Genomic DNA, 10,762 nt, shown 5'->3' with positions numbered 1-10,762 from the left:
GCTTCCTCCGCTAGCCCTTTACCCAGAACCAGAGGACAGGGACTCCGGGTGGCTGGCTTGGGGCAGGAGACAGGTGGGCCGCAGAGCCTGGCGGGGGCGGCTGTGCCAGGGGCCGGCCAACAGCACTCCCGCACCCCAGGCCCGGGGAACAGGTATTTGCCCTGGCAGGTGGGGTCCCGCCTCGCAGCTGGGCGTGTGGACGCGGCTCTCTGCTCCATGTAGGATCCCCAGTCAGTGACAGCTCAGCCTCCGTCCGGTGGCAGAGGCAAGCGTAGTGGGTAGCTGTCCCACAGCCCTGCTCACCGCCCTCGTCGCCTGCCCCTTTCCTGAGAGCACTTCCCTTTCTCTTCTTCCTCAGGAGAGCTTTTGTCTCCCAGCATCACCTCCGGACTCTGCAGCCCAGAGAGTCCCAACCCACAGACACACCGGCGTGCAGGCTGCTGGGCCTCCTCTCCGCCAGGGCAAAGCGGCCGGACAGACGGGAGTTAGACCTGCAGTGTCTGGGACATCACTGGAGCGGTCACTGGAGACGTCAAAACCCCAGTTTTTTACAAGCCCCGCTTCTTTCACTCAAGCACAGGGGGTCCTACTCAGTTCAGAGGTCCTTTTTCTAGTGGCACAAGCAGAGGGAAGCCTGTTCCTAAAACTACTGATGTGCAGAAGGAAGGTGAACAAGAGAAAAACCAGCCTGGAGCGCACCGGCTCCAACGGCAGGGGGCGGCCAGGGCTTCCCATAAAATGACCGCTCCCGAGCCCTGTGTCCGGGGCCTGGGGTGGAACGCGGCTCCGTGAGCACCCGTCGCCGTGAAGAAATAAAGATGGAAGCGACAGTGCATTTAAATCAATCACAGATGAAGCCTGGCTCCCCCTGAGTCTCCAAGTTGTAAAAATTGGTTCCAATATAATTCCGCCCACATCAAAAGCTAGGCTCACAGGAGGCTTGCAGGCAAGCTACAGATTACGTTTTTAAAGATTGGCTCATAATTATAGGCTTAATTAATTACATGAGGGATTTGTCCTTAAAAAGGTGTGTAAACTGTGTCCTGTTTGCACCAGGTGGTGGCCTGTGGGAAGCAAGGAGCCCATGTTCTGAGACCTGTGAACGCGGGTCTGTTAGTCGGGAAGTCCGTCTCTGCTTTTTATAAGAAATAAAGAAGCACGGGCTTTATAGGGGCAAAAAGCTAGGCCAGGGCAAAGAGTGGACTTGAAAATACAAGCTTCCACCTTAACTTTCTCCCAGGTATAAACTGGCATGCAAATCGTGGTGTGAATTGTCCCAGAACTTCTTGGACACATACCTGCAACAGGTAGATCTGTTTTTCTTGCGATGTTATGACATTCTGCCTGCGACTTGCTCTCTCCTCCGAGCACACATCCTGGCCGGCAGCACCCTTTCCCCGCGGCTGCTTGGCACTCCATATGAAGCGTGTTCAGTTTGAAGAGGGTATAGCTCTGTTTTAAACCTTGCAGGTGTCAGGTCTCAGAAATGGGCGCACAAACTCAACAACTCGGGGCAGGGCGAATGAAGGCGGCCTCGGGCTGGGGTCCCCAGGGGCTCGGCGCCTGCTCTCTGCTCCTCTCGTTTTGTTGTGATGCAGACACGCTCCAGACGATACCTGTACCCGGGCCACGAACAAGGGGAATGTTCAGCCCGTGCGGGCCGGGTTTTACTTCTCTGGGTCCTGAACCGAGATAACTTTTTTTAAAACTTCAGAAGCAAGTTTCTCCCGTGATGTTACCGGCTGTTCTCCAAAGGGAGCCAGGCGCCTGCCCCTCCCTAGCTGCCATGACCGTTCCCAGCCTCCCGGGGAAGGTGCCTGCATGTCCCTTTGCAGACTGGTCAGGGTGTCCTTGCAGCATCCTGGCAAAGGACAAGGGGCCGTCCCTGGAAGTGATGGAGATGGGGTGGCCAACTCAGCCAGGTTTAAAGCAGAAAGTCCCATATCCCGGGGACCCCCTTCGTCCGGGAGAACCAGGACGGTCGGTCTCCCTCTCAGTGCCTTCCTGGGAGCTCGGTCAATGCCAAAATTAGGGAGTTAGTGGACGGCTGGAGAGCCCTCCCCAGAAGGCAGACGTCGGGGATGGTGGCGCTGTTGGGGGCTGGTAGCTGCCTTCATCGGGGCAGCTGGAACACGCGGTAGCTCAGGACAGAACGGCTGTGTGTGTGACTGGCACTTGGCAGGAGACGAAAGAAAGGGCACGCCGGGGCACTGGCGCCTGCCTGACACTTCGGCTGAGGCTCAGGGCCCCCTTCCCTGTAATTTGCCTTCAAGGTCGGCCCCTCTAACCTTCAACTTCTATGCGTCATGTGGACTCTAAGGTCTCCGACCCCGACTTTGAGATCTGGCTCAATCCCAGCGGAATCCACCCAGAACCTGGGCAAAGGCCCGGCTGCCGGCAGGCTCAGACTCGACCAGGCTTTGCCTTTCCCCAAGGCACGCGAGAGATGAGGCGGTGTGACACCCGGCACCCTGCACATGGCCCGGCCAGCCCGGCAGGGAGGTTGGGAGACTTTGCAGCACACAGGGAGGCTGATCGGAGGCCCAGGGCTCCTGATCACTCCCGTGTGGCCTGGGCCCCAGTCCTGCGGGCAGCCCTGCGCCCTCCGCCTGCTATCGAGGCAAGCAGCCAAATCGCAGACATCTGCCCACGCTGGAGGATCTGCTTATGTTTAGTTACCCCTCCCCTTAACAACTGATGCACTTTCACGAGAGAATGCCATGTGGCGAGGGTCTTGTATTTTCCTGTCTATCATCAGGAAATAAAAATTCGTAGCCTCCTCTGGATCAAAACATGCAAAACATTTGCCATTCTTATTGTTCACATTTTAAAAAATAGTCGATGACCCAGCACTTAAAAATTAAGAGATCACCTCCTACCATCTAGATTTATTGATGCTCCTAACAAACAAACAAACCAAAACCCCAACAAACAAACAAACAAACAAAACAGAAACCAGTGGGGCTGGCTCCAGCAACCCGCCAGGTTGGAGGGGCAGGGGCCTCCCAGATGGGATGTGGATCCGCCAGTCGCCCCACTCCGCACCACTCCCTATTGCTCCACGTGGCCTCTGTGTGCCCTGCAGTGTTGGTGAGCAGACTGAATCTCCTGACACGCTCCTCTGTGCTTGGGGCAAAGCAGCTATGCTGTGTGACCTGTGCCATGTGTAACTGGAACTGCTAAGTGCCTAGCCAATATCACCTCTCCCTCCCTCCCGCCCTCCCTCCCTCCCTCCCTCCCTCCCTCCCTTCCTCCTTCCCTCCCTTCTTCCTTCCCACCTTCCTAAGAGAATTCTGCTTTTATTCTGAGTGGTACTGTGCTAAATGACTTTATTCCTAGACTAGAGGCCCAGTGCATGAAATTTGTGCATGGGTGGGGTCCCAAGGCCTAGCCAGTGATCAGGGCCTATTGGGGGCCATCTCACCCAGTCCCAATTGGGGCCGGGCCAGCCAGGGCCTGCTGGCTGCTGGCTGGGGCCTAGGGGCCTGCCAGCTGCTGGACGGGACCTGCTAGATGGGAGGAGGAGGGACTGTGGGAGGTTGTGTGGCCATGGGAGGTTGGCTGTGAGAGTGCACTGACCACCAGGGGACAGCTCCTACATTGAATGTCCGCCCCCTGGTGTTCAGTGCACATCATAGCGACTGGTTGACCGGTCATTCCCATCATTCCGGTCGCCCAGTCTCTTAGGCTGTTATATATATATAGATTCCTTGCAGGTAGAAGTGGCCCTGAGAGGTGAGGAGAAGGAAGTCATTGCATGGGCTGCTTGGTAAGCTCCTTAAAGGCAGGTGGACTCAGCTGAGAAGTGGGCCCTTTTTCTCAGGGCAACACCCTTGCTCCTTTCTTCTGCCGGAGTAAGTCATGACGGCTGGAGCTCCAGCAGCCGTCTTGGACCGTGAGGAGGCCTAATAGTGCATGTATTCTCATGCTAAGAACGAAAAGCAGAAAAACAGAAGGCGCCTGGACCCCAATGAAGGGGCGTCAGTGCCGGTCTGCCCGTTCCCCTCCAGGTGTCTTTCACATGAGAAGGAAAGGGGCTCACCTTGGTTAAGTCACTTACTTGAGTTCTCTGTTATAGGCAACCAAATGGAATTCTGACAACATACTTCTTGCCTTCATTTCCCTTCCACAGGGATGTATGTTGCAGCTCACTCCAGGTGCTTATATGGTTCCCCGCCTTGCAGTTTGCATCTAGCATCAAAGCCAATGCCTGTGCCCAGGAGCTGGTGAATCCTGGTTCCTACAGTCCCCACTGCATCTTAACACGGTCGTTTCATCAGACAGTCGCTAAGAGGTGTTCTAAAAAGGCTGAAATGGAAATGTACTTTATTTCAAGAGCTCTGGATTGCTTCCTTAGAGTCCTGGGACCTTCAGGATAGAGTACTATGGCCCGTGCTCTGCACCAGCATCCAGGCCACCCACCCTGAGCCTCTGAGCACCCTGGCCTCCTCTCAGGACCCCGGAACTTGGATTTTGTCCTTAGACTGAAGCAACCGAAATATTTACTTAGGGTTAAGTTTTTCATTTGGGGCCCATGGCATATTTTTCTGGAAGGTCTTGGAAAATTTTGCTCTGGATTCAAGAAAATTTTCTTTAGTCTCTAGAGTAGCAGGACCATCCCACGGAACCGTCTGGGGCACGGAGCTGCCCTGCACGCTCCGTCCACTAGGCAGGCACTGGCCACACGTGGTTGTTGAGCTCTTGAAAAAGTGGCCAGTGCGACTGAGGAATGGAAATTCAAATAATATTTCATTTTAATTCATTTAGATGAAAACAGCCATGTGTATCTTGTGACCACCATATTGGGTTGGTTGGCTCTGGCTTCTCTCCTGGAGATGGTTGGGATGCCCCTTGGGGTTTTAGAGGGGTGAGCCTCCTGCCGCGAATCCCAACACCTCCGATTCTCCTAGACCTCAATTTGGCCTTGTTTCCTGGGCAAATCTGGGGTCCCACCTCGCTCCCTAGAAGTGCCTGCTTCTCCTGTGAGCTGCAGTCCCCTCCACACACAGCCTGCAGAGCTGTCCTGAGGGCGGTATTAAAGGACGTGCCATATGCAAATAGCGTCTGGCAAGTAATAGTTGCTCAATGAATAGAATAAAAGGTAATAGTTGCTCCCTCCCTGGCCTGATTTCCGTTATTTGAATTCAGGCTTATCTCTCCTCCCACAGATCAGCCCTGGAGGGCAGAGTTCTGATCCTACCTTGAACCTGGCCCAGGCTCAGAGCCATGGGGAGATCAAGGGACAGTTGTGGAATGGAATCGGCCACGGGTCCTGGTGGGACGTGTCCTGGGGGTCAGTCAAGAGTACCTCCCACCAGAGTCTCAGCCCAGGAATGCTGCCTCTACCAGATGGTTTGTCCTTTTTCATGTGCCTTTCGAGTTAATCCCCTGACTTTGAGAGCCAAAGGCCTAACCTTTTGGGGTTGTGCCATTGCCCAGTGGCCATGGTTTTTCTGACACAGGCACTTGGATCTTGACCGTTAAACTGAAGACAATCGAAGGGTTTGGTATGGATTCCATAGGAATGAAGTTTAACAAAATAATTCTCAGGTACGTGTGCTTGATGCCTGCTAACTGCTTCCTATGAAGCATATCATGACATTTTCAAATGCCCTATCATCGTGCCCATTTCACAGGGGAGAGACTGAGGCTCACAGAGGTTAGATAACTCCCCAAGATCACCCAGCGGGAGAGTCACAGCAGCAGGACTCGGATCCAGACTCCACAACCCCCACTCAGCCACCAGGGGACCCTCTGTCTGCCCAGGCTCACAGGGCAGGCTCCCTCCAAGTCTTCCCACCCCTGAATCGCGACGAGGAAGGTCACGTGATCATTGCTTGGCTTGTTCCCCGGGTATAAATATTTTCACATAGGTCTCATCCTGGGAGTAGGATTCCAGATGAAATATAGACGCACAACGAAACTTGACTTTCCGATAAACAGTGAGTCACTTTCCTGAGTGTAACCGTTCCCCGTGCAATATTTGGGACACACTTATACTAAACCACTTGCTGCTTATCTGACACTCACAGCACCTGGGCACCCTGCACTTGACCCACTCTGTCTGGTGGCCCAGCAAGGCCGGCGTGCCCCCCCCCCCCCCCCGGGGCAGTGGGTCTCCTGGTCTCCAGTGTCCGGCTGTTGCACGTTAGGCAGGTCGCTCCCCATGCACATCTGCATCAGAACCGAAGGAAAAGGAAGTGAGGTCTCCCAGGAAGCGACGAAGCCCAGGGCTGCCGACTGGGTATGAATTCACCGCACAGTCGCCTGCTCCGCCAGCGCTCACCTGTGCTTTGCTGCCATGGTTTGCCGACTGGGATGGCAGGGCGGGGCCAGGCGCCTCTCATTTGCTGCCAAGATTTGGGGCTCCCAGTTACTCTTGTCAATCTTGGGTTTAACCATTTAGCAGTTGTAAAGAACTCATTAAAAACGCCGAAATTTATTGGAAACACCTCTCGCCCACTGGGAGGTAGGCCAGCCCGGAGCCCTGTACCCACCTCTTCTGTGTGAGCCATAATGAAACTGCTGACTGTAATTTTACAGGATGGGCTGGGAAAGGGTGTGTGTGTGGGGGGAGGGGGGGGGAGCGGGGGGGGGGAGCAGGAGGAGGGCTGGGGGGGGAGAGACCCTGCAACTCCAGGGGCCAGGCCTGTAGAAAGGCGATGCCTACTGCTGACCCCCTGCTCAGGCCCCTGCCCACTGGGTGCAGACTCGGCCAGCCCCTGCCTCCCCGAGGCTGCCCTGCTCGCTGGGGACCCCAAGCTGCTGTGCCTCCCAGGTGTCTCCTTCGTGAGGACATATTGTCCAGATGCTCTACCCACCTGCCCTGGCACGGAGCACACTGCCTCTGTGATTGGCCAGGTGACACACAGTGATGGAGCCCCTGCCAGGCATGGGGGACACAGCGACCAACAGGCTGCCCTTTGCCGGCTCCACACCCTCAACTTTACCTGGCGAGGCCCCTATTATGGGATGTGGATATTGCACCCCAATGTTTTCTTTATGTCATAATGCTGGCATTTTCATCTGATCCCTTCTGGAGCTCACCCACCCTTTTTAGATCTAGTTTGAGTTTTGTGGGGCTTGGGAGCTATTTCTTTAGTCTGGCTCCCAGGTGTGAGATGAGATCACAGGTAGGGAGCGGTTCTGATGTCCTGTCACCTCTCCCAGGCCACCCTCCTCTCACCTAGGCATGCCCCCCCCCCCCCCCCCCCCCCCCACACACACACACTCCCTGTTCTCTCTGCTGCTACCCTGGCCCCTGTGCCTTCTGTTCCAAGCACAGCAACCAGAGGGCGCTGTTGACACCTAGATCGGACCAGGTCACTCGCTGGAACCCCCGAATGGCTCCTTCTGGCTCAGGGTGACAGCCAAGGTCAGCGCAATGACTTCCAAAGCCCCCAGAGCACAACCTCTCAACTCCCATGGGGCAGGAGGCTGGGGCAGCCGCAGCCTGTGAGCTCTGGCGGCCAGGAATCCCGTCCGAGCTGCTGCAGGGTAACTGCGCCTTCCGAAAATTAGAACCTTAATCTCATTTGGAACAGATAGAGGAAAGGTCAGTCCCGTGGGGAACTGCTTCAGACCAACCTAGGAAAATGTCGTATTTCACAGCTGTCACTTTAAAAACATCTTAGAATTATTTTTTTTGTTATTATTGAATTTTTTAGGGAGGGGGGGGGAGGGAGAGAGAGAAAACGGTGGATGTGAGAGAGATGATCACGGATCAGTTGCCTCCCAACCAGGGATTGAGCCCGAAGCCTAGTTTTGTGCCCTGACAGGGAACCACGCCCTCGGCCTCCCGTGCTCTGGGCAGCGCTTCCACCGGCCGCGCTGGCCAGGCCTGGAATTCTTTAAATGTAATCTCACCTGTTGTTGTTTTCTTCCTGTTTTGAATATTGGTTTTTAATTGGTTTTTTAAGATTTCATTCCTTACTCATTGAAAGTCTTTTTTTTTTTTAAGATGGTGACAATGAAGAATATGAAGACATCTCCAGCAAAATTCTCGCTCAGGGATCGTGCGTTGTCATGCCAGTCATAAACTCTGACATAAACCCGGTACATTTATGGACGTAAGTTCACAGTTTTCCTTTAAAAGGTGACAGGGTTTGAGTGGAAAGTGTTAAACATACCTCAGTATTAAATACACCCACAATCCTCTGTGTTTGGTCCTCCTTATCGTAACTACAAGGTCTGGTAAGTGAATGCCTGCCTTCACCCAGCGCCATGCGGCCGTCCCCATGCCTGTCTGCTTGACCCACTGCACTGCCTACATGCCATCGGTCCTGTATGCTCGTCGCCTGCAAGGAGAGGGGCTCTCTAGAGAACTGAGGCCAGTGAGGCTCCCAGCGTCCATCCCTGCAGGGCTGAGCCAGGGGAAGTGCTCAGACTCGGGAACTAGGGCCTGCTGCAGGGGGTGGGAAGGGAGACATTCGGGCTCTCTTCGGAGCATGCAGCAAACAGCAGCTCATCTCTGGTCTCTAACGGACCCGGAGACCTGCGGGAGGCCAACGCGCAGGGCGCGCCGGGCCCTGTGCTCAGACTGTGGGCGCTGTGAGCTGGGTGCCCGCATTCAGCGCACACTTCCACTGCTCTCAGCACCCGGCATGCTGTGGCGGCCAACGGGACAGAGCCTGCCCCCTGGGACTCACACAATGACTCCCTGGCAGGCCTGTTGGTGCTGCGGATGCCCGAACCCGCTTCGTCCTCTCGTGGGCCCTCCGAAATGGGTAGGAATGCTCGGAGAGGCCAGGCCACCCGAGGCAGGCGGAGGGTCCTGGGGTGTGGGGCACGTGCTAAGCTGCTGTGTCTCAGGGGTGGGCGTGGAGGTGGCACGGGGCATGAGAACGGTGTCTGGAGTCGGGCATCGTCGGAAAGGCCCAGGTGCTCTGAGCTGGGGGTCCTGGGCCGGGAGCTGCATGCTGGGGCAGGACCACGCCACGCTCCCGTGTCAGCAGTTTCACCCCCGCGCTTCCCTTTCATCCCAGGGAGCCTGGCATTATTCCTGCGAGATAAAGATCAGCGGCTCAACCCACTCCAGATTCCAGCTGGCGGGCGGGCCGGCGCTTGGCTCCAGGCAGTGGGCGTGGAGCCGGCACAGCGGACACAGTCGGGAAGCTCCAGGCCGACGTTTTGCAAGCATATCTTTCTGGGAACAGAGTCCACGGTCCCGGGAGGATCTCTGGCGAGCTCGCTGCCTTGTTTCCGTGCGAGGCACCGACGGCTGGGCGGGTTGTGGTTTCATGGCTCCAATGTTTGTGTTGGAAGCGTGAACTGTGCACAGGTGTTTCAGGTAGAACCAAATCCCCTTCCTCTTTCCTGAGGGTGACTTCCAACAACTCCCACAGGGCTGTTAACCGTCGAATTTCAGAGAGACTCGCAACGCTGTTCTCCTCTATCCCCTCCTCTCCTCCACCCCGGGGACTCCAGTTAGCTCTGCAGGCATCCACACAGAATTAGAAGATTCACGTTTAATTCCTTTTAACTTTAAAATAAATGCACTCATTCTCTGAAGACTCAGGTGTCTGACAAGTCTGTCCTGGGCTATCGTCAGGAACGTGGGTGCCGATGAGTGGCCGGGACTCGGTGAGTGTCTGTGGGGGTGGGAAGCTACAAGCAAGCTAAGTGCTCGACAATGTGGAGGCTGGCACGACGGCCAAACCACAGGAAGGAACCGGCCTGGTGCAACCACAGCAGCGATTGTGTCCCAGGACAAAAGGGCATGGGAAAATCCTCCTGGTTGGAAAGGAGATGATTAAAACCTGCCTTCGAAGCTGTGAGTAATGAGAGGCGTTTGTATAGTTCCATCTCAGATGTGGAGAGAGAATGGAAGGAACTGTGCTGAAATAGTAATGGGCATTATCCCCGGGTAGCGGAATTTTCTTTCCTTTGTTATATCTTTATTTTCCAAAGTTCCACTTCAATAACCTTGAACTTCAGATAATAATCAGGAACAAAAATGTTATTTTAAAAGAATGAGTGTCTCTTTGAGTGGCCTGAATCCGAGCGATTTCTGTTCTCGTGTATTGCTCTTTGGCTTCCAGCATAGGCTACTCCTCTTATAAACGACTAGAGGCCTGGTGCACAAATTCGTGCATAGGTGGGGTCTGGCCCACCCACCCCATGGGGGCTCATCGGGGGTGGGGCCGGCCAGGGGGTGGGGCTGTGGGTAGTTGGCTAGCCGGCCCCACCCCTCATTGGGGGGGGGGGGCAATTGGGACCCCCCTCATCGGGTCGGTTGGCTGGCCGCACTGTGTGTCATAACTACTGGTCGTTCCGGCGTTCTGGTTGCTTGGCATATATATATATGTGTATGTATATATATATATATATATATATATATATATATATATATTGCTCATTTTGCTTTCAAAGAGCAGAATGTATATTCCATATGCAAGGTGCGGGGGCAGTGACATTAAATCAACGCAGAGGGAAGGGATTCGCAGCTGAAGGTGGAGCACAAGGTGGGTTTGGAAACATCGGCAGGTTCAAAACCCTGAGCCCCTAAGAGATACTGAACGTAAAGTGCATGAAAACAAACTGCCAACTACAAGAAAAGGTGAATCTACTTAGATCTTCAAAAGCACGGAAACCAGACTTTATCTGTTTCTTGCTAAAGTTGCTCCCTTTTCCCTCCTCCCCCTCCTGCTGTGGAAACCAGAACAGCTTTTGGGGTTCCTGGGTTTTACCAGCACGTCCCCAAACCCTGTTTTCAGATCTGCATTGTTTCAGCCAGTGGTCTGGGTGCTTGGCTGTGACCTGC

The 10,762-nt window shown here is 54.7% G+C and overlaps 1 long non-coding RNA gene across 1 annotated transcript; it reads left to right on the top strand.

Annotated features, from left to right (window-relative positions):
- The first annotated feature begins 6,127 nt into the window (after positions 1 to 6,127).
- LOC118662611 lies at positions 6,128 to 9,440 on the top strand. Its single transcript, XR_004969808.1, has 3 exons — positions 6,128 to 6,244; positions 7,961 to 8,055; positions 8,985 to 9,440. It is a non-coding gene; the product is annotated as an uncharacterized LOC118662611 (long non-coding RNA).
- Positions 9,441 to 10,762: the final 1,322 nt, after the last annotated feature.

Source organism: Myotis myotis, unplaced genomic scaffold, assembly GCF_014108235.1.
Source record: "Myotis myotis isolate mMyoMyo1 unplaced genomic scaffold, mMyoMyo1.p scaffold_m19_p_9, whole genome shotgun sequence".
Taxonomy (NCBI): Eukaryota; Metazoa; Chordata; class Mammalia; order Chiroptera; family Vespertilionidae; genus Myotis; species Myotis myotis.
This window is presented reverse-complemented; position numbering and strand designations above follow the sequence as displayed.